The sequence below is a fragment of the Sciurus vulgaris genome, assembly GCF_902686455.1.
Source record: "Sciurus vulgaris genome assembly, contig: HiC_scaffold_570_arrow_ctg1, whole genome shotgun sequence".
NCBI classification, from domain to species: Eukaryota; Metazoa; Chordata; class Mammalia; order Rodentia; family Sciuridae; genus Sciurus; species Sciurus vulgaris.
In genome coordinates, this window is record NW_027632454.1 from 318,693 (window position 1) to 337,263 (window position 18,571).

At 45.9% G+C, this 18,571-nt stretch overlaps 1 pseudogene across 1 annotated transcript in view; it reads right to left on the reverse strand.

The window, feature by feature from the left end:
• Positions 1-18,371, reverse strand: part of LOC306652763 (translation machinery-associated protein 16-like) — a 32,351-nt pseudogene extending 13,980 nt beyond the window's left edge. Inside the window, exon 1 of the transcript in view lies at positions 18,359-18,371. The product of the transcript in view is annotated as a translation machinery-associated protein 16-like (transcript). The remainder of the gene's footprint in view (positions 1-18,358) is intronic.
• Positions 18,372-18,571: the final 200 nt, after the last annotated feature.

The window sequence follows — 18,571 nt, forward strand, 5'->3', positions numbered from 1 at the left end:
TGGCTCCCCTGTTCCCCCCATGCCCAACTGTCCAGGACTTCACCCTCCACAGCAGGATGTTGGGCCAGGACAGATGATGGCTGTGCACAGGTCCCCTCTTGGCCTAAGGTATCCTGGAGCTCCCTGCCAGGTCTTGTACTGGTGGCACACATGTGACTGCTCAGTATAAAGGTACACAGATGGACACAGCACCCTGGGAGGGGCAGGCGGGCCAGCTGGGGTGAGCAGCCAGCCCAGCAGGGCCACCTGCAGGGCTGAGACCTCCGGACACCTCGGCAGCCCTCAGAGTCAGGCAGCTCCCATCCTGGGCAGCTGGACAGCTTGGAAAAGTAGCTTTTCATGTCAAGAGAAACATGTTTTCAAGAGGGACCCATCAGAAGCCGTGATGGGCACCAGCAGTACAAGTACTTCCCAAGAAGCCGATGTCCTGTTTCAAGTGACTTAGAGCAGAGTGAGCCCCTGAGTAGGACTGGGGCAGAGCACAGTGGCTCGGGTCTGGGGCAGGCAGAGCCACCAGAAAATTCTTGTTCTGAGCCTGTGAGGTGAGCCCCAGCAGGGCTGAGTCCCCGCTTCACATCCTGAATGGCAGTGCTCCCGTCACAGACTTGAACTTGGGGGACATAAGGGGTCAGAATCAGCGTGTTTGTGAAGACCCTGCCATCCCTTCTTTACTCACCCAGCTTTCTCCTGGAATAGCTCTGCTATCAACATCTGTGTGACTATTCTTCTAACCAAATAACAGAAACCATGTCTGGTCAATTCAAGGACTCAAGAGGCGAGTCTGAAGGAGTCTGGGGGCCTGTGGGGGAAGTTGAGTGCCTTCCTTGTGCTCCTGGGCTCAGTGAGCCCTGTCCCACCAAACCACACTCTGCTCAGCACCCAAAGACATGGGGCAGAGGACTGGACTCTAGCACAGGCGAGGCACCATCTTGCTGGCCTTGGCGGATGGTGACTTGGGGCTGACCAGGCCTGTGCATGAAGAGAGGGGACCTGGTGGAACCTGGGGCTCCAGGCCCAGGCAGCCCTGCAGGTGGAGATGGGAGTCAGGAGAGGAGGGAGGTTGGAGCTGATGGAGGATGTTCTGGAATATCCAGGAGGTACAGTCAGAGAGCTGCTTGGTCAGCACCCAGGGCAGGATTGGGTCTGGAGGAGACCCTGGGCATCATGGTAGGGGGCGCAGAAGGTGAGGATGTGGCCAAGATTGCACGGAGAGCCATAGCAGGTGGGAGGATGATGACAGACTCAGGGACCTGGACACATCCTTGCTGGGCAGGAAAACACGGCACCAGGCACCAGGCAGGGTTGGAGGGATAGGTTACTCCCCAAGGCTGGTGAGTTGCAGTTGCCCATCTTCCTTCCCTCTGACCTTTGCCACCTGCCGCCCTCCTCTCCCACCAGAAGCCCATTCGAGGGAACCACACAGCAAGAGGCCTCCACTGTGACCTCCTTAGGAAAGACTTAGCAGCAGATTCCTCTGGTGGAAGCTCCCGGGAGGTTTTTCCATGGTTTCTGCAAAAATAAAATGTTAACTTTGGAGAGAAGTGACAGCCTCTACCCCCTGCTAGGAGCTGGAGTGGCAGGTGTTCAACAGAGCCACTCCCCTCTCTGGGAAAACAGTATGACAACTGCCCTTGTCCCCCTGCCTGGGCCCTGACTCGGGAGCATGGGCTGGAGTCAAGGTGACTCGCACCAGGCTGCAGGCCCACAGTTGTGGACCTAAGAGGAATTGCCCCAGGTTCAGCTGCCATCTCTGAAGAAACATGTAGCTCCATGGCAAATTGTCTCCACTCGCCTTTATTCCTTCCTTTCTCTGTGCTCAATAAAAAAAGATAATGATAGTGGCTACTACACCTCTCTGAGTCTTGGAGCCTCCTCACTGGCTGCTCAGCCCAGGCACCACCTGAGCCCGCAGGATTTGGTTGGGGGCTGTGGTGCACAGTGAGAGAGCACAAAAGCCCTGGCAAGCTCAGCCATCTTGGCATTGTCATTTGAGATTTTCTTTAATTAAATTCTGCCTTGAAGTATGTCAAGTGTGCCTGTATTTTTGCCATTCTTCTTATCTCTATGGCAATGAAAATATTTCAGCTTCTACATGGACATCATATTCTTCGCTAATGTACCATCTGAGCTGTGCATGTGTCGAGGAGGAGGCATGGCTTCTGCCAGCTGGGGAGGCTGGAGGTGCCAAGACAACCTAGTGGCCTGGAGTTGTCCTCCCAGGAGCTCTAAATGGAAGCTTTAAATTAATTCGTTCTCATGTTTTTGTAGCTTTTGCTGTTAATTGAAATAAAAGGAATGACCTTCCATGAACATTCAGAGCACCTGTCCCATTAAAGTTGTGCTATTTGCTTAAGAACGCCCATCTATCAGGCAAATCTAGCATAAAATGGAAGCAGGCACGTTGTACCACTGTGTATTGACCAGTGGTGATGGGGAGCAGTTTTTCCTGTGTCATACTTGAAATAACAGCAACAGAATTTTTATTTTAAAACTTGGTTTATTTCTGCACCTCCTTTGCAAGCTCTGAGCCTGAGTAGCCTGCAGCTCTGTTCCACGCTGCTGTCCGGGTAAGGGGAGAAGTGTTGCTGGACCTGTTCGTGCACTTGGGCAGCCTGCACCAGGGGAGGCCGGCCTCCCTGGGCTGCCTTTGTCCTCCTGACTCTGTGCGCCTCTTCCTCATCCCCATTCAGAGGTAGCTGGCGGGCATCCTCTTGGCCCATCTGCTTCTCAGGCTACTGCAAGTGTGAACCATGGCCTCAGGCTCCTAAGTCTCCCTGCAGAATGACGTCAGAGAGTGAGTGCAGAGATCGGGAGAAGAAGGGGTTTTCTTCTCCATACAGGCTAGGAGGCTGAGGTTTGGGGCTGCGTGTGATGATGGCCTCTGTGGACTCTCCTACCAGGGACTAGAGAGTAGATTTAGAAGTGAACTACATGGTCTTGGGAGATAGAGTCAGGAATCCAAGCCTGCAGTTATAGGATATAGCCATAGGGATAGGTTGATGGGCAGCTGCCAATTGAACCTGAACTGACGCATACTGTGTCTAGAACCAGAACTTTCCATGAAATTGCTGCTAAGTTCAGACTTTCAGGAGTGAGGTACTGCATGGAGCAGTATTTTCTATTAATGTGGAGCCAGGCATATAGTGGGGAGCCAGTTATGGGGCAGGTAGTTATGGGACAGATCACACCTGAGGAAACAGAAGGACCAGAGACAGCTGGGGCAGGCGATGCTGTAGCCTCAGCCTGTGCCTGCAAGATGAAATCTCAGGTTTTGAGAGCAGGGGTGGAGGAAGGAGGATGGAAGGTCATGAAGAGGGGGCTCCATGTGTTTCCTATCCTTGTATGAGAACAATGTGAGTCCATGTGAGGGTGATCTGTCCCTTTCTTTAGTCCCATGAATATGACAAGATTAGAAGCCATGAGTTTAATTTGTTAGAACTTGGTGAAGAACAAAACAAACACAATAAGCAAATCAGCAAATAGGTAGAGCTCTCTGTTTGGAATGAGGTTCGGGTGTTCTCGGGTGTCTCATTAGGACTCTCAGAAGGGAGATACATCTTCCAAGTGTCGCATCCTGGGTCAGTAGGGACTGCACATGCCTTGTTTGAGCAAGAGGCAGAGGAACAGGGAGACACTTGGTGGCTGCTGACCTCTCCTTCCACAGACTCTCCCAAGCCCAGCGAACCTGCCTTGTCAGTGGCAGGGAACCACAAATAGTGAGGGGTTCACCTGATTGTACTACTCAGAAAACAAATCCCTTCTTGTAGCAGCGAAATCAAGTAAACCCAGGGCAAACCCCCGGTGGGCTGGGCTGGAAGAGGGAGGGCCTGGAGGCCCCAGGAGTGCATGGGGAAGGGCCTTGCTGCCCCGCCGGAGTACATCCAGAAATGATTAGCCACTGGTTCCTCTGGGATTGGCAATTACTGTAATGGTTTTCTGGCTGTTGATTTTAAAGGCATTACAGGAGGGCTTTCAGGATGACGACTTTTCCTTTATAGCTGCAACACACACTGTCTTTCCGTGCTTTCAACTAAACACAGCTGAGCTAAGCATGAATCAGGCAAACCCTGATGTGAAAAGTCATGCGTGTGGTTTCCTGGTGGGGGAGGGGTGGCCCTCATTTGCTGAGGTATGACTTTTACTAGCAGGTCTAGCTCCTCTTACTGTGCATAGAAAGATAGCAAAATAGGACTTGGTTGCAGAAATAATGTTTCCCACACCCTAAAACTGTTCTTCCTCCCTTAAAGGAAAACCAAACCATTGTGGTCATTCTTGTTTGGCTTCCAATAAACAGCAATATTAGGCATATTGTCTGCTGGAAATAAATAATAAAATAAAAAAATATATCACTGATCACATACTACTCAAACCCATGTTATAAAGTTGCTCTTGTCATTTAAAGACAGTGCTCCCCAGTGTCTCTCCTCCAAAAATTTTTAGAAAGTTTTCAAAACCTGGGATTCCATTCTTGGCTAGTGATAAAACCAGGGCATGTGACTAAACACACACTTGAAAGGCCACACCTGGTGGCTCCTGGTTGTGCTGACTAGGGCATGTTTCAAAAAGGACTTGTAGGGATTGGATGCTGGAATGAAGCGTGGGAGGGCTCTTACTCTTTAAGGAAACAGAAATATTAGACTGGGTATTTCTGGGTGAATTCAAGTCAGAAACTCAGAAACTGGCCCATGAGCTGAAAATCTATCTCAGGAAGGTTTCTGAGTGAATGATTGGGAAGTTGGAAAGTCGGAACAGATGCATCCCACAGAGGCCCAGGCTGTATCTTGATCAGATTGGGAGCAGAAGCCCGTGATTGTGACTCAGTGGTCCAGCCCACCAGGACCTGGTGTGTGTGGGCACAGGAGGAGTGCCAGCTGGATTTCTGCTGATAAGTGATGAATCATGAGAATCAGAAGGGAAGTTTGGGCTTCCAATAACTCTTATTTCATTTTCCTTCTTGAATTGACTAAATTCATTATGGCCACAGTGATTTTTCCCATATCTTTGTATTTAATTTCCTTTTTAATAGACAAACTCTCATGGGAGGTTACACAAAGCATTATTATTCTAAGGAATGTTTATATCACTCAGATAAATATCATAAATATCACAGAGATTCATGGATGGGGAGTGGATCGTGCCCACAACTCAGAAGCATGATGTGGCATTCTCAGGTAAACACTTGCCGTCTTTAAATAATGTGATAGCAATCTCCAGTCACATGGTGTTTCCTTGGTGCTCTGATATTTGAATGTACAGAAAGGCAAATTAATATTTAAGTTCTCTGTAAGATTTTCAGAGTCCATAATATGCATAACAATGAGAGAAGCCGCAGCCACATGGGGTAAGATGGGCTCCTGACTGGTCTGACAGGGAAGCCTGTGTGAGCCACAGGGATGCAGGCCCGTGGGATGAGAGGTGACACCTCCAGCACTGAGGAGCATCCTTACTGAAAGCCTATATTGCCTGGGGCTCCTCTGTACCCGCCACGTAAAGACTAGGGACAAAACAACTCCCGCTCTTCACGGCATGGAGATCCAGGCCTCAGGTAGTAGAGGCAGGCCAGGTTGGCAGGACATCATCATGTGGACACAGAGCTAGGATGGCACCTGAGAAAGGAACAGGCCACAGCAGCATGGGCAGGGCATCTCCTGCTGGCCAGGCGTGTGTGGGGCCACTGAGGTGACTGGTGCTGCCAAATGCCCGATGCCCATGCAGAAGGAATCTCCAGCTTCCACGCTGCTCTGGCAGGTTCCATTTGGAGGTGGCACGATTTCCTACCTCAGTCTGAGCTGTGATGAGTTTGGTGAAGGTTGCTCTGCTGTGAAAGCCACATGGATGGAAACTTCGAAGTGAGCCTTTGAGCTGTTCAAGAAGCACATGCATCTGTCTTCTGTCCTGTTCCTCAGCAAGAAACACGGGCACCAGCAAATACATCACTAGAGACCAATAAGGGGGAGACACACACTTTCCCACTGGCAGGAAATGAACTAAGCCAGACCTGCATCTGGAGGAGGAATCATTTGTTCCTTGTGCATCACAGGCTGGAGACTGGCCCCCCATAATGGCACTCAGGGCTGCCTCATCCTGCTGGCCTGCAGGCTCTCCCTGTGCCAATGGGGCTCCCTTTGAACACTGTGGAGTTGTCGGGCTGACAGAACGTTAGGAACCATCAGTGTGCCCTTTATTTTCTGAGTGATTGGAGTCTGAGAGGGGCCACATCCCTGGTTCAAGATGACCGTGAGAGGCTGTGCATGAGGGTGACCCTCTGTTTGGTGTTTGTGGACAGACCTCCTCAAAGACACCTCCACAAGCAGGATACCCCACCTGCTCTGCACCCTAGTTTCTTTGCGCTTCCTAGCATAGCATGCCTGACCTTTCACCAGTAGCGATAATGAACACAACATGCCACATGTAGCCTGCATGAGGAGTTTGATCAGATACAAATGGAATAAACACACACTGACTCCTTAATTTGTCTTCTAGAACCTGCTGGTTCCCAGAAACTGGGACAGAATCTTACCTAATCCTTGGACAAACTGTCCAGGTAACATTAAAGTGATAAGGATGGCGAGGCCCACAGAACTTAAAGATTCTGCCCTTCTGGAGATCATAGGCAGTGACAGAGTGGGGCTCTAGCTCTGGCCTCTAGCATCTCAGTCGGGCTGTGACTGCTCAACACGTGTGTTACCTCAGACCACCTCGTTCCCTTGCACTGAGTGGGAACCCCGGTTGGCAATGCTGACCCACACTGCTTCCTCTGAGGGTCTGGTTAGAGGCTCTCACACCCTTAGCAGAGAGCCACATAGTGTCCTGGAGACATAAATCCAATGTCACCCCAGGCATACAAGCGCACATGAGATTTTCCCCAGCCGCGATCTGTGAATGGTCAGTAGCTCTCAGACACGGCAGCTGATAGGGGCACACCTGCCCCTCCTGCACTGTCTGGTCCTCATCTCAAGGGCATATGCCAACAGCACTGGTGGTGAATGTTCCCTCTGACTTGGGGGCAGTTGAGTGCTCTGCCTGGGCACCCTCCTCACTGCTCCTCCTCGGCTCTCACACATGAACGCATTGTGCACAGGACCCAGGCCCACACCCCAGGACCTGGGCAACACACGAGCACCCACTGCTGGCAGTGACTGGCCACCAAGCTGCCCCTTTTGATGCTTGCTGCAGTCCTGCCCACAGCACCTCCCCACACCCTGGTCACATGGATCAGACTACAGCTCTTGGTGTCAGGGAACCACAGGGCAAGGCTCTCTGCCTGAGCACGATGCTGCTGTCTGATGGCATGGCAGGGCTGGGGAGGTTGGACTGGGCAGGGTAGGGCTGGGCTGGGCAGGGCTAGGCCTCTTTTTGGGTTACTACTGTGTTCCAAATCTGCATTCTGCAATGGTGCTGACACTATTCAGTCATTGCAACTGGGTACAATACAGGCAGTGGTCATAGTGTGGATGGAGTCAGGAAGCCGTGGTTAAGAGCCTGGCTGTCCCTCAGCACTGAAGTGGGGGCCACAGGTCAGCAAGCCAAAGGGCCAGCATGAACCTCTGGTGAGGGTACAGCTAGAGACGTGGGTTTGAACTCTGGTCTACCTGAAGGGAGAACTCGACAGTCACACCCACATGTGCCTGGGGACAGGCCTGTGCTGGTCAGCGTGCACACCTGCCCTGTCCTGCTCTGTTGGCAGGGAGCACCCAGACCCAGCCACACCCAGTGGGTAGCTCCCAGCCCCAGACATGGGCCCAGCACCCTTGCGGGTTCATGAGAGGTGGGGTGTAGAGGTCAGGAGCCTAGAGCAGGGCCAGGGGGAGCTGGGTGCGGTTGGCACAGCCCTGTGAAGCTGAAGCCCTCTTGATGGGACACACATTCCGAGCATTGCTGGTGCCTTGGGATGACTTTCCGCAGCTGTGTGTTGCCCTTGGTGTGGGTGGGTTCTCACACTGGGGAACGTGAGAGAGCAGGGGACGTGCCTGTGGGTGCCCCGTTGCTCCTGCTCCCTCCAAGCCTGCCATCTGGGCTGCCCACTCTCTGGATGATTCTCCAGCAGTTGCAGTGTCCTCAGGTCAGTGTCAGCCCAGGGAGGCAGGGGGCAAGTGAGGTGAAGGGGATGATATGGGGGCACGTAACTGGGTGACCCCAAAGTGATGGGTCCCGCCCTCCGACCTGGCATGAGAACATCAAGGAGCATGCTATCAGAAATCCTGAGAAGTGATGCAGCAATGTGGTGTGGCTGGGTGGCGGCTGCTTGCCTGTTGCGCGAGGTCCTGGTTCCCATAAGCACACACAAGAGACAAGTGAACACACCAACACAGGAAAGGAAGCGACAGTGATGGATTAGTTTGCAACTTCCTGTTTTCTCCAGTGCCTGCCACTCTGGCACCAAGGACAGGTCTTGGGGCTCTCTGGAATACCCCACCAGCCCCCTAGATTTCTGCACACTTGGAAGTTTTTGTCACCTGATCACCCGGCTCTGGGTGTTCCTGGGAATCTAGCCTTTTTTCTTCCAAGGAGGAAACCAAGGCCTGGAAGGGTCCAGGCCCTTGTTCAAATTCACATCCAGAGCTGATGACCACTGAGGTCCTGACACATTCATCTTAACTTTAGAATATCATTTTATATTTCTATCAAGAAATAAGCATGTCTCTCCAATGAGAGGGGAAGCACAGGTGTCTGGAGGCCAGTTTCACAGGAATTTGGAGCTGATGTTTGAAGAGGTCAGTTGGGAGGAAGTCTGAGGGGGAGAGGCAGCCCCACAAGGAGGCATAAAGGATGGAAGCCAGGTGGTCTGTGTGACTTTGAGGAGACACTGATTCATGCTCCAGAAACTGCTCTTCCCAGGAGAGCAAGGGAATCTGGGTGTGTCTATTCATGACTTCCTCCCAGGGTTTCTTCAAAACCTGAGCTTAAGTGGTTAGAGTCACCTCAAACCACAGTTTTAGGCCCAGGACAGACTGGTGATGGCAGTGCTGTGCAGCCTCCATTCTCTCTGGGCTGCTGAGGTCTGACCCTTGCATCTGTGCTCTGAGCTAGACAGGGAGCTCTCAGTGGCTGGCCTGGACAGCTTGGGCAACATGACCCAGACACATAGGTCTCCCTGGTGCAAAGCACCCTCACTCACTTCCCTGTTGCAGCGGCAGGAGGCATCTGTGTACACCCCACACCTGTGACCTCTCCTTGGAGAACACAGTCAGTACATGTGGGAGAAAGGCTCTGGAGAGACACTGCTGAACAGACATCGATGCACCTAATAGACGATATTTTAAATCCTGTGCATTTTAGTCTCATGTTTGGTATGCAGCATGTGAAGTCTGTCAAGTTAAGCAGCTAGAAAGAGATGTCTGTATCATGCCAGCACCTGCCATGCCCCATCCGTCCACACTGTGCCCTGAGGCCTGAAGGTGTTTCTCCCTGGGTCACCAGGAGGAAGGCTGTGTGCTCCTAGCTTCTGCATCAGTGTCTCCAGGCCTGCTCACAGGAGGCCAGAGGCCACCAGGGGCTCCAGCAGTGGGTGGGTGTGCATGCTAACACACCTCATATCCAGGTAGCATGCTCCACACTCTTGCACGCACACAGGCACACTCACATGCTTGGCTCAAACTCAAACACATGCCCAACCTTCACAACTACTGAGAGAACAATGGATCCTGGAGCATTTCGAGTTTCGAGGGTGAGGCATGAGGGTTCCCTTCAGAAGGACCAAGTCTTAAGGGCAGAAAACTTCTCCGCACGTGCTTCCCAGTTCCAGGGCACACTGAAATCCTCCCCAGCACAGATGAGGACAGGAAGAATGTGGGAAGTCCCCTGTGGGGGCTGGGCTCCCAGGAGGACACTTTCAAAGGGAAGCAGGGGCTCTTTGCTGATGTCCACAGAGGGAAGAGATGCGGAGCATCACCAGGCAGTTTGGATGCCTGCTGGATGGACGTTCACCCAGAGGGCTGATGTCAAAGCCATCACCTTCCTGCTGGATGCCCACTGACTTGCACTTAATATACTCTGCTGCCAGTGGGAGCCGGAGGGCCGATTTGCTTCGGTGCATTTTTGTGCATTAGTGTCCCTTGTAAGGTAATGGGTGTCTGTCAGTGTCAATATGTCAGCAGCCAATTAATTCTGCTCACTACTTCTTCCCAGTAATTGCTAATCACTGGACCATCCAATGCCTCATGATCTTAAATACCATTTTGACCACCGCAGACAGCACTTTGAGGAGGACGTGAGGGAAAGTAGTAGTTAGTGTCTCAGAGCAGCAACCAACTGACAATGTTGGTTATGAGGAAGGAGTTTTTATGAAAGAGTTTGTTGTAGGACTTGTATTTTAAATTGTATGTATTTTAGGACTTACACTAAGTAGTAAGTATTACTGTATTATGTTATATGTTAAGTATTAGTTGTACAATATGTCCGTTAAAATATTTCACAAAAATACAGAATGGACAGTTTTTGGTCCTTTGTAAAGTTTTCCATCCAGTTGGAACAAGCAATCTATATGAGGTGATTGTGTTTGGAAGACACAGCCAGACAGCGTGAGTACCAGTGGCTATTGGCCAGTCAGCAGGCCTGTGGGCCAAAGCAGTAAGTCCAGTGGGTGGGACAGGACCACAGAGATGAGCCTCAGCATTGTCCCCAGAGGGCCTCCCTCATTGTGAGTGAGCAATTCAGCACCCACTGTATGCGTGATGGGCAGAGTGATCACTGCCCTGGCTGCTGGCCCCAGGGAAAGGGGAGAAGGAGGGCACAACAGGAGCAGTGGGCACAGGGGAAGCAAGGCTTCCAGGGTCTGCTGACCCCATCCCACCAGGTGCCACAATTGTCACTAGGCTTCTGGCTTAGGGTCTAAAGAACATCAGCTCTTCAGAAGTCTATGATGATGTTTCAGACCTGAAAATATTAAGGAAAAGAAAATTATAGAACTGAAATCTAAACTTTTTAATTCAATGTTTTGAAAATGTAAAAAGATGCCAATGTGACTAATGAGTATATTTTGTTTTTGCCAAAACCGCAGCACATTTGGAAGTAGTTTGTGAGTGAACTTTTCTTACACATTGGGAATCCTGAGTTGTTTGGCCATTGCCCAGAGAGTGGAGCAGGTGGAGGGAACATCCTGAGAGCCAGGCATGCCAGACAGCAACACTCACCTAAGGAGCACTTTCAGGGCTGGTGCCTTCCAGGTGCTTCTGTGGATCAGGCCACACACTCCTTGCAGTAACCATGATAGAGGTGCCCCTGACTTTACAGATGAGGCCCAGAGAGGCTGAGTTATCTTCAAGTCACACAGCTCATGAGGGCTGAGCTGGGAGTCTAACAGCACTGAACTGTTGCTCCATGGCAGAACCCTGCTCCATCTCTTGCAAGGATAATTACAAAAGTTTTCTGAAAACCTCAAGGTAAAGGTTGTGTTTAGCATGGGCTATGCAGGCATGTGAACATTTGGTCTGATGTGGGGCAGGCTTTTAATAGGAGGAGTGGAGGCAGCTCTCTAATACTTGCTGAGTGTCACAGTGAGCAGCTATGGAAACCTCCCTGGTCACCTGAGGATCATGCCCAGGTGTGGGGAGCTTGCTGCAGAGGAGACCCCCAGCCTGGCACAGTCCCTGCTGGCTTTGTACCCTGGGGCAGCTTGCTAGCAGGAACTGCATTTCACCTGATAACTCTCCTTCCCAGGCAGACGTGTCCCTGAGGGGCTGGAGGAGGTGTGGCACCATCACCTCTGCCTGCTCTAGCTCGCCACAGAATCGGAATCAGGTCTTTTCTGAAAATGCAATGGCTGAATGAATTGAGATTGTTCCTACTGGTCATTTATTAGCAACTCATTACAGCCATTTCTCTGGGATTAAAAAAGAGAAAAAAAGAGGGAACATAAGTAAAAAGAGTGAGCTAATGGCCTACCCAGAATGCTGTGGCAATTCATGTGACTTGAATGAAATGACAGAATTACCATAATGTTAAATTTAAGACGTTTAATTTTAGCAGTATGATCATCTGATCATTTCTCCCAGTCAGCCGGCATTGCAAAAGTAATTTTTATAATTGTAAATTCATTCACTCTAGAATGGCTCAGAGTGACCATATTATGGCTCATATTATGACCATAATATGGCTCAGAGGCCATATTACCAAATTTTCAGCTTCAAAATTACCTTCTCGGTCGTATCTGTGAGTCTGGTGGTAGGAACAAAGCTGGAAACCCTCCTGCATGTGGCCGTGGGCGGAAGGCCTTGCCGCAGAGCTGGGGCCTGTGGCTTCTGCTTGTGCTCCTCCCAGGAAAGCTCCGGGTTTGCCTTGTCTTCCCACCTCAGCACCCAGGGCTCCTCCCTGATCCTCTGCCTTTTCTCCTCTGATACTTCTTCCAGAACTTGAAGAGCAGGGGCTGGGGAGCCCACTGTCAGCAAGGTGCCCAGCTGCCCATTCTCAAGCTTTGTTTTCCTTTCCGTGCATTGATGCCCTGAGCCCTTTCAGTTTCATTAGGAACCCACTAGTCTTTCTTTGGCACCCTGCACCTCTTTGCTTCATGTTATAATTACTGTGATCTCATATTCTTGATAATAGTTGGCGAGGATGTGGGGAAAAAGGTACACTCATACGTTGCTGGTGGGGTTGCAAATTAGTGCAGCCACTCTGAAATGCAGTATGAAGAGTCCCTAGAAAACTTGGAATGGAACCACCATTTGACCCAGCTATTCCACTCCTTGGCCTATACCAAAAGGACTTAAAATCAGCACACTACAGTGATGCAGCCACATCAATGATTATAGGTGCTTAACTCACAATAGCCAGATTGTGGAACCAACCTAGATACCCCTCAATTGACGAATGGATAAAGAAACTGTGGTACATATACACAGTGGAATATTACTTAGACATAAAGAAGAATAAAATTATGGTATTTGCAGGTAAAGATATTGGATAATATCATGCTAAGTGAGATAAGCCAATCCCAATAAAACAAAGACTGAATGATCTCTCTGATAAGCAGATGATGATACATAATGAGGGGTGGGAGGGAACCAAGAATGGAGGAAGGATGGATTCTATAGAGGAATCAGAGGGGTGGGAAGGGGTGGGAAGAAGGAAAAATAACAGAATGAGACAAATATCATTACCCTATGTACATGTATGATTACCCAAATGGTGCAACTCTACTTCATGTAGAACCAGTTGTATCCCATTTGTGTACAACAAATCAAAATAAATAAATAAATAATAAAAGAAAAATAATTACTGTGTTCTTTTTATTTCACTAGGAATAAATCACCTTACAAGTGTCTTAGACATTGTAAGATGATGTATTAGAAGAATTGAAGGGAATCGAGCTGCTGGTGTTCTCATTTCTTTTTTCTTTTCTTCATTTGAAGATCACAAAACCTTGGGGATCCCTTACCCTAAGTGAAGTGTGTTGCTTGGTGAAAAGCTGAAACTGCTAAGAATCTCTACCACACTTGTCATGTGAAAGCCTAAGTCATTGATGGGCCTGCAAACATTCCCGGGAGAACTGGAGAGCTTTTCAGAGGGTGAAGAGTGAAGACAGAACTTTTCTCTCCACGACTTGGAAGGAAGGCCATGAGTACCCATGTCCTCTGCCTGGCAGCACCTACAGTGGTGGTCAGAGCTAAGACAGATGCATATGGCTGGTGTCCCTGGAGAGGCTGGATGCTGTGCACTGGGGTTTCCCAGGCTGGGAAGCCTTCCTGTCCCAAGGGTAGTATTGAAGCAGAGAGCCACCTGGCTTTAAGGGACAGCAGGAGTTTCTCCAATGCTGTTGTCTATGCTGACCATAGTGGCACCAGATAAGCTTCTCAGATTCTTTTAAAACCCTAAGAGAAACACTGGTGTATCACTATTCATAGATAAAGTGACTCAGGACCAAACTGAGAACCTGAGTTTGTGAACTATGATCTATAATCATGCACGTGTCTAAAAATACTACTTAAATAAATAATACTTAAATAAATAATAATCATAAGTGAGACCAGTCTTTATATATATATATACACTCATCATGGAGTAGGTCATTGGAAATATTTTTAAAAATTGATTAGAGCATTAACATGGATTACTTTTCAAAATCATGGTCAAATAAATTTTTAATGCAAAGAAAAGTGGTTCTTAATATTTAGGAAATAGTTTACAACATAACTTATGTAGTCTGATCTCACTTATTATAACACCTATATTTATGGGTGAAAAATGCTGGAAGTATAAAATAAAATATTAACAGTAGTTATCCCTGGGTAGTGAGATTGAGTGATATTTTTATTGTTATCTTTGCATCTTTCTGACTTTTCCAAATACCTGACAGTAAAAATGTATACTTTTTGCTGTTCAAAAATTAAGAATAAAAAAATCTTTGAGTGTCTTCATTTTAAAAAAAATTAAAAATCTCCCATGGCAGACTTATCACTAAATCTAAATTCATCTAACATATTTCTTTTTCTTCCTGAGGCCTCAGCTACACCTGTGTATCACTATGAAATTATTTTTGAAAAGTGATATAGCCTTCTGTCTTCTCTCCCTCACATTAGTTACTCCAGTTTCTGGACTGCCATGCATGTGGATGCTCCATTTAGTATCTTGAATATTCAGGGACTTGGTACTGAGAAGGTTGAGTCTGCTTTAAATCTCAGCTTTCTATTGAGTATCAGTGTGTTTTCTGTAAACCTTAATTTCCCATCCATAATGTGGCACATAGTAGGACCAATGCCTGGGTGTAATGAAGATGACCATGCTGAAATATTTGGTCAGCTGTGTTACTTCAACTTGCTTATTTTTTAAATGACTTTTTAATGTCAATTTTTTTCTTATGTGAAAAAAAAGTGCTTACCCACTAATCAGAGAAATTCAAGTTAAGACAAAAATGAGATAGCATTGTATAAAGAACACATAGTAATGGAAATTCTAAATGCTAGTAAACTTTAATAAATTCTGGGTGTTGGGTATTGATACAACCCCTTTGGAAGCACTGTCATTATGTCATTATCTAAAAAAATCAAAGACATGCCAGCCTGAAAAGCTATCACATCCATTTTACTTCTAATTTGATGTTCTCAAGAAACTTACAAGGCTGGGTACATAACTTAGGGGAAAAGAACCTGCCTAACATAAGCAAGGTCCTACAACTGATCCCCAGCACCACACACACACACACACACACACACACACACACATACAGGAAAATAAAAGAAAAAAGGAAAGAAAAGAAACATGTTCACATAAATCAGAACATACATTGATAATGTTTATAGCAGCAATATTTAGCATTGAATCAGAAACAACACAACTGTGCACTGATGGGAGAAAGAATGAAAAAATGTGGCAAGTCCATTTAATGGAGTACTCTACAGCAAACAAAAATGAAAGAGCTACAGGTATATGAATAAATGTTCCAAACAAACAGCATAACACAAAATAATGCCTATAGCATATTTCCATTTATGTAAAGTTCAGAATAAGCAAAACTTAAGCTTATTCTGGTTTTTTTTTTTTTTTTGAGGTTGAATACCTAAGCATAAGTCTATTTTTAGAAAGACAAGAAAACAAATTAGTATAAAATTTAGAGTAGGAGCACACTCCTAAAGGGGCAGAGAGGTATTATGATAAAGAAGGAAGACTCTTGAGTCATCTGGATTGCTGCCAATACTCTCTTTCATGACTATGGTATAAGTTACACAAAGGTTGGTTTGATGGACATTTATTATTCTGACATTTGTGACTCATGTACAATTCCATGTGAATGTTAGTTTTCTCATTTTAAAATAATAAAAATATACTCAGGAGAATTATAGGAGCAGGGCATCCTGGATGTGTCCCTGCTGTTCTTGAACCTCAATTCTCACTTCACCACAGATGTTCTCCCCTGACTGTATTTGATAGGCAGGCAGGACCTGTAGGGTAAAGGTCTTTGGGCTCTGTAGATCCAGGCAGAAAAATCTGTGGCAGACTTTTTCTTCTGGTCTTGTACAGAACCTAAAATCATGGCAAATTTTGGAACAAATATCATCATGTTGTGACGTTGGAGAAAATAAAGCTGCTGGAAATCTAAGGCAATTCAAGAGGAAGAGTGGTTTCCACACACAAAAATGTTTCAGAAGTTAAATCCCTGTTCTCACCTGAGAGCATCCAATGGGCACTGAGTACTGGCTGGTACTGCAGAACGAGTCACATAGATAGAGATATTTTATGTCTCACAACTCCAAAGAATGAGCACCTCAGGAGCTCAGCTTGAGCCCTCAGAGTTGTTAAAGGAAAACCACAAACCATATAAGGAGTCCTAGAAGCAAGAGATGAAATTTCCAGAAAACGTGGGTCTTAACTAAAAAAAGCTGATAAAACAAACAATTGGTAAAATAATAAAACAAAAGTAATGAAAGCACTTAGGAATTCTAATTTGGAATTAAAATTTTAATTCATAAACATCAAGTGGAATATGTATTTCAAAACTTTGTAAAAAATACAAAGAGATGGGAATCATGAGCACAATGTAGAAAACTCAAAATATGACTACACATGAAAAATAGAAGATCTAGAGGGAAGAAAAAACAATAAGATGGAAGAGAGGCAATATTTAAATTCCTTATGCAAAGACAATTTGGGTCTGAAAGGTAGCAGGCTTCATTGAATTCCAAGTTTTCTGTGTGAGGAAAAGACAACATATTTTGCAAAATCAAACAATCATTCTGGCATTGAATAACATTTCCAGATGATTGAGAGAGAAGGACTCACAATCATTCAACCATCAGGAGGATGAGAAGATGGTTGTGTACACAAGAGTTCAGGGAGCTTAGTGCCCATGTGCTCCTTTGGAGGAAAATATAGTCCTCAAAAACTTAAATGAGTCAGAACAGAGACCTTAAGATGGAACAAGATAAAAAGGAGAAGAAACAATAACTTTGCAAAATAGCTTAGAAATCACCTGAGTGGTTAGTGTATGAGTTATATAAGGAGTTTTGAAAAGTAGACCCATACTTCAGGGGAAAATCTAAGGATGAATTGAAACTAAAAATGCTGAAATATCTTAACAACCCCTGAACTGTTAAGTGGTGCAAATGGGGAAAGAATAAGTGATAGCAAACAAACCAGTCAAACAATGTATTTTCCTGAGAGAGGAGGGAAGGTGGGGGAAGGAGAGGGTTTTTATATAATAGAAATATTTATATAATAGAAATATTTGATTAGAAATTTGGGGAAAGAGAAATTAACTGCTAATAGAATACAAAATAGAGTTAGCTGCCCTTCGAATTTAATGAATGCAGGTGGGAATACAAGGGTGGGAATAATTTGCTTAATCAAATTAGCAATATGTATATAATTAATCAGTAATTAGTACTAAACTGTATGTCATAAAGTTTGCATTTAATGAATATTTTTGGCTCTGAGACTTCTTTTACTTTGGTCCTAATTTCGCAGCTAACTTGTTTTATTCAGGTAGGGGAGTCTATATAGTTCATAAATTGCCTAAAGTTTTAGGCAAAGTATGGTACACATTTTGAAACAGTCTTGTGTCATACATGTCTTTGAAAATAGTCTACATACAAATATATTTTGGAGAGGGTATGATAAAAAAAAGGAAAAAATAAGCTTTCGAATAAATAAATGACCAGAGTGATAAACAGTAAAGCAAAAGAGAAAAAAGTGAGAGTATTAAAATCAGATAATAAATTTAGGTTAAAAATTTTAGGCAAAAGAAGATATTGTTCTAAGTCTATACATCAAAATGAATAGCAACTGAGTAGAAAGCCAAAAAAGTACAGAATTGCAAATAAAATTTTTTTAAAATCTATAGTTTACCCTTTAATATGACTATTTCAGAAATGAACAGTTGAATTGGATAAAAATGAGGGCATACATAAAAGAACTGAATAATACAATTCTACAATTTTAAAATAGAAAAATGCATTGCACATATATATATACATACATACATATTTATATTTACATATATATGTCAATGGAATATTTATAAGAATTACAAACTTGAACAAGAAACTGAATAGCATAGTCTATGACCAAAATGTAATGAAGTTAGGAATAAGTAACTTTAAATGGACCCAAATAATAATTTATAAAAGAATTTTGACAAAAAAGAAATGAAATCAGAAATCATAAGTGATCTAGAAAGGATTCAAAAAGTTGTGTGTAGGGGATAATCTGTGGTTTTCAATGCCTTCATTATTAAAGAAGAAAGATGAAATGAAACAGGCAGGAAAGAATTGAACACCTATTGAGGAGACGAAAACAGGATATTAAATAGGAATATATATGTATATACATATAAAGTATTGAAAAGTTAATTCTTAGATTGTCATCCTGCTGTGGGTGATAGTAGTTTGGGATCCTGCAGCCCCCAGCAGCAGGTCTGGCACCTCACCTTCTGCCTCCATGGCTCTCCCTGATGTTCCTGAGATGCACTCTGAGCCCATTGAGTCACAGCTCAAGGGGAGGGTCAAGGTGGAAGATCCAATGGCTGGGACAGCCCTTCTGAGGCAACCATTTCAGTCCTACTTTTCTTCCCCCAAGACTGACTGGGAGTCGTCCTTCAGCAGGAACCCCTTGGAAAGCATGACTAATCACATGCCGGAGG